The following is a 5,773-nucleotide window of genomic DNA, read 5'->3' as shown; positions in this document are numbered from 1 at the left end:
AATTAGATCATCCCAGCCAGGCTTTGTGTATCTGAATCTTAAAAACTTACAAGGATGGAGAGTCCACAACCTCTCTGAGTAACCTGTTCCAGTGTTTTACTACCCTCCTAATGAGAGTTTTTCCTAATATCCAACCTAAACTTCTCTTGCTGCAACGTGACACCATTGCTCCTTGTTCTGTCATTTGTCGCCACTGAGAACAGTACAGTTCTATCCTCTTTCGAACCCCCCTTCAGGTAGTTGAAGACTACTATTAAATCCCCTCAGTCTTCTCTTCTCCAAACTAAATAAACTCAGTTCCCTCAGCTCTCCCCTGTAAGTCATGTGCCCCCAGCCCCCTAACCATTTTCAATGGCCTCTGCTGGACTCTCTCCAACTTGACCACATCCTTTCCATAGTGCAGGGTCCAAAACTGGGCACAGTACTCCAGATGTGGCTTCACCAGTGCCAAATAAGGGGAAGAATCGTGTTCCTCGATCTGCTGGCAGCGCTTCTGCTAATGCAGCCCAGTATGCCGTTAGTGTTCTTGCCAACAAGGGCATACTGTTGGCTCATATTCAGCTCATTGTCCACGGTAACCCTCAAGTCCTTTTCTAGAGACCTGCTGCTTAGTAGGGGTGCACCAACAGAGATTTTTAAGGAGCAATATCGGATGATACCAGTCTGATTCCAACATGCAGCCTCACAGCATGGAGACCAGCATTGGGTTGGTAAGTCTGGTTTGGGAGAAGAGGTTGGCAGGAAGGAAGTGGTGTAGGGAGGGGCAGATAGAGGCCCTCGTGGTAAGGGAGGGAGTTCAGGACAGGGCAGGTTCTGTTCAGCCAGGGAGAGGCAGGGTGTGGGACAGAGTCATGAGTGGCTTATCTGGGGTACGGGGAGAGGCAGTTCCCACCGCTGTATGCACCCTGGAAGGGCATGGGGGGGACGCGTGTCCTTGGATCTGCACATAAGGTATGGTAGACTGCCACTGCAGGCTGGGGCCAGGGCTGCACCGGGTTCTTCCCAGTGAGGGGGCTGGGCTGGGCTGGGCTGCACTCAGGGTGGGCAGCAGTGACACTGGGAGAGGGCTGTGGGACGGGGGTGGGGCCATGGCACTTATTAGCCACATTATTGGCCACATCAGGCAAAAAAAAGCTCATCTCCGATATTGTCAATTTTCTCTATATCAGTGCCAATTCAATATGGGACCAATGTATCGGTGCCCCACTACTGCTTAGCCAGCTGGTCCCCAGCCTATATTGGTGCATGGGATTCTTTCAACCTATGTGCAGAATTCTGCGCTTGTTGAAACAGCCTGGGGTTACATTTGGGTGGTGGCACAGTTCTGGAGCCTGCTGCTCATGGCTGTTCAGCCCGCCATACCCCCACAACTACTGGTAGCCAGCTAGACCACTGACAGGCTCAACAGAACAGTTCTACACTCCAGTTCCAGCCCATGGGCTGTATTTCTGACACTCCTAGTATAGACATTCGACCTGGGGAGAAGTGGGCAGCGGAGTCCCCCAGGGCTTGGTCCATGGGCCCATGCTGTTCAATCTCTTTATCAGCGATTTGGACGACGGGGTGAAAAGCAACCTGTTTAAATTTGCTGATGATACCAAAATTTGGGGTGAGGTGAGCACGCTAGTAGGGAAGGAAAGACTGCAGCAAAACCTGGAAAGGTTGCAGGGGTGGGCTAACAAAAACAGGATGCATTGCAATACTGACAAGTGCAGAGTGCTGCACTTGGGCAGTAGTAACTAGCAGCACACTTATAAGATGGGAAACTCCCTTCTTGAGAGCATGGAGGCAGAAAGGGATCCTGGAGTTATTACTGACTCCAAGATGAACATGGGGCAACAATGCGAGGTCACGGTTGGCAGGGCTAACCGGACCTTGTCATGCGTCCATGGGTGCATCTCAAGTAGGGCCAAGGAGGTGATCCTCCCCCTCTATGCGACACTGGTCAGGCCACAGCTGGAGTACTGTGTCCAGTTCTGTGCGCCCCACTTCAGGAGGGACGTGGACAACATTGAGAGGGTCCAGAGGAGGGCCCCCTGCATAATCCGAGGACAACAGGGCAGAGCCTACAATGAGAGACTGCGGGACCTGAACCTGTTCAGCCTTCACAAGAGAAGGCTGAGGGGGGACCTGGTGACCTTCTATAAACTCACTAGGGGGGACCAGAAGGGTTTGGGAGAGACCTTGTTTCCTCGAGCGCCCCCTGGCATAACAAGGAATAACAGCCACAAGTTGCTGGAAAGTAGGTTTAGATTAGACATCTGTAAGAACTACTTCGCTGTCAGGGTGGCTAGGATCTGGAACCAACTTCCAAGGGAAGTGGTGCTGGCTCCTACCCTGGGGGTCTTTAAGAAGAGGCTTGATGCTGACCCGGCTAGAGTCTTTTGAGCTCAGTTTTTCTCCTGCCCAGGCAGGGGGTCGGACTTGAAGATCTATAAGGTCCCTTCTGACCCTACTTCTATGATTCTATGAATACAAACTCCTAATTGAGACAAGGCTTGAAAATGATCACTTTGTCTATAAAGGGATTGCTGTTATGGCTATACTAACTGCTGTTCAGGGCCAATCACCAGGATGAAACGTGCCTCAGAGGTACTTGAATAGTTTATAAACTATAGTGATGTAGCTCCCTGTGCAACTCACAAGTGGCCTGGGCTTGAGCTAAATTCACTTGCAATTTTTTAAATGTAAAGTCATTATGCAAATAATCTTTATTTTTGTACATGTAACTGAATATTTGCACACATAAGTATTTATCTTACCTAACTTTGGTGACTGGTGCCATATAACAAACTTACATGGAGGAGTAATGGTTTCTGAAATCTGTCTGTTGACAGAGACTACTAGAATGCTGTTAAAAACACTGAGACATACTGATCTGATTTACAGTAGCTGAGACTCTAGAAATCTATGTGAGATAGATAATTTTCTCCATTCTGAAAAAAGTAAATCTATGCTTTTATGCGTTTTATAAAGTGATGTACCTACAACCTGACCTCATTATATAAATTGATAAATAAATTAGAAGCATTCTACCTCTATTCTCTTGTTTAGGATTTTCCTCAGATACATTTAGATGTGTATGACTTTTCCTCTCCATTTTCCGTGACTTCCAAAAAGAAATAGGCATCTCCTAACCTAAGCTGATAGCCAAGTCTTTCAAGGACAACTTCCAATTTTTTATATGATGAGCAAAGATAACAATCTATAAAAAAAAGATATAAAGATGAGTTTATATATTATTATTTCAGGAATATTTTGTGTGGTGCCATTTCACAGGCATGCAACTTTTGTAACACTCATGAAAGAGGTTCTGTCATGAGTCACAACCCAGTGCTAACCTGAAGAATTCTGCATTGCATATTGCTCATCTGAACAAAATACGTGCCAAAGTACATAAGAATTGAAGTGCTCCTGAGTTGCTGGGTGCTACAATGCACAGAGCTAACTGAATTGCCCGTGTACTGTGTGCTTCCAAGATCATAAGGTTTCTGAACACATCTGTGCCTTTATAGACCAGCTGACCTTCTACCATTCCAGCAATCATGTAATAACAATATATTTTGGGATGCTGTCACTCTTAAGTTCATCTATGGCAAAAATTAATGTGTGGACACCCTAAACAATTACATATCAAATGAAATTTCCAAGATCTTGTTTAGTTTTTTGTTCTCCCTTTAAGTTTGACAATTAAACTGTCAGTTTTTCTTTCTAGATCTCCTGCCTCTTGACCCAGCTCTGTGATGCTTGAAACATCCTCAGCTCTCACTAGAGGCAATAAGAGAGCTGCTCTGTGAGTTTATCCCATCATCAGTGGGTGTTAATAGACACCCATGTTCAATATTTTTTAAATCATGAAAGTGCTTGCCTGAGCGGCATTTGGATGAATTTTGAATTGATATAGAGTCACAGACTAAGTACAATTTGATCAAAGAATTCCTTGGAACTATACAAGATCTTAAGATCTAATTCTTCTGCACTGGCTGAGACCAGTGGAAAGGGTCCCATCTGATCCTTCACTGAAGCAATGGGATGGTAGACTGAGAGAGAAGAAAATGTATATAAAGGACTAAAGATCCTTACAAAGAAATATTCAAAAACAGGTAAGAGATTTAAGAGGAGACATCCTGTTAAAAGTCAGTGTTGGGTTTCCTAAATCCCTTGGATAATTTTGAAAATCTGCCTCTAGTTGTTCACAGAAGCCATGATTCATCCATCTAAGGATTTGTTTTATATAGCACTAATCACCAGAGTGTTTGGTCCAGCAAATGTTTTTGTATGCATATATTCATATGTATCTACAAAAATAAGGATTATTTGAACAATTAATATAGATACAAGGTTTCCAAGTGCACCTTTAGTCAACTTTTTTTGAAGAATTAGTCCTAATGGCTTCCCCCTTAGCATCCTTTTGTCTCCAGCTAACTATGATTTTGGATCAGCCAGATTTCAGTAGACAAGACCAAGTGAGGTATATAAACTGACCTTATCAATATAAATACATTACAAATTGAAAGGTGACTGTGCTATGACCTCTTCATTTTAATAGACTTCTTTTTACGAGTCTGCTTTAAATGTACTTTAAATGGGAAACACTGCTGTGATAGAATTGTAGGTCTTTACACTGGTTGCTGTTTCCTGCTGTTTAAATGTCATCCGTTTCAGATTTGCAAAGCTATAGTGCTCCAAAACTTTTCATTGACAACTGTCACTAGGAGACTTTAGGATCTTCATGGCAAGCTGGGGTGAGGGATAGAGATGTAAGGAAACAGAATCCACCTTTTTCTCAATCCCACTATGTTACAATCAGCATCATCAACATCACAAGAAGGCAAGGGTAATTTGAATGGCTAATAATCTCTGCTGGGGACAACAGATCCTAGAGTGTGATGAACAGCTTTAAACCCCAAAAGGCAGTAATAAGAATCCATGAAGCAGGCTTTAATGAATAGATAAAAATAAATAAAAATGGCTTTTCTTAGCCAAAATTCGGTATCTTTCTAGGGACATAACTGGAGGCAAGACAGTTCTCTTCTCCTCCCTTTACAATGCTAGCACATATGCTCCTGTGTGTTCTTTGCTATGTGGCTGAGTCATTATTCTCTTGCACAGACTGCCATTTTAAACAATTGTTGGAGGGACTGGAGCCTGAGATAGGAATTCTCTTTATATTTAAATCACAATAAGTAGTCTTTAGCCATGCCGCTAAGGGTTGGGACCTCCTACATAACACCAGGGCAGCAGAAAAGAGATCCTGTACATCAAATCCCATAGAAATATAGAGAATAACTAGAAGCAGCCATTTCTATTTCAGAGAAGTAATAAACTAAGCAATAAAAATAAAGGATGAGCTGGATTTTATAGACTGTGAGTGCTGTGTCGTACTATACAAGAATAAATAGAAAGAGGGGCCTGGAAGAAGCTTTGGTTGTCTCATGTACTCCTCCCAGAGACTATGAACAGGTGTTGCAGGCAATCAAGAATAAGAGTGGTGATAAATATGAAGTTGTGCAGAGGACATTACTTTTCCTGATCTTAGTTATCTGCCTGCCCAGAAGGGGAACACTAGTTTATGTCACACAGCTGGCAACACTGTTAACTAGCTAATTTGAGAATAAAAATGTCTACCTCTTATGAAAGGTTATCTCACCACCCCTAAAAAAATCTGCTTCAGAATTGTTAGGGGACCAGTTATGAATACAAATTATGGACCCGTGAAAATCCTTTTAGTATGTTCTTCCAGCCTGCTTTCAAAAGAGGTCTGGCATTCTTT

This window comes from Crocodylus siamensis, chromosome 2 (assembly GCF_052110815.1).
Source record: "Crocodylus siamensis isolate JL-2025a chromosome 2, ASM5211081v1, whole genome shotgun sequence".
NCBI lineage: Eukaryota > Metazoa > Chordata > Crocodylia > Crocodylidae > Crocodylus > Crocodylus siamensis.
This window is presented reverse-complemented; position numbering follows the sequence as displayed.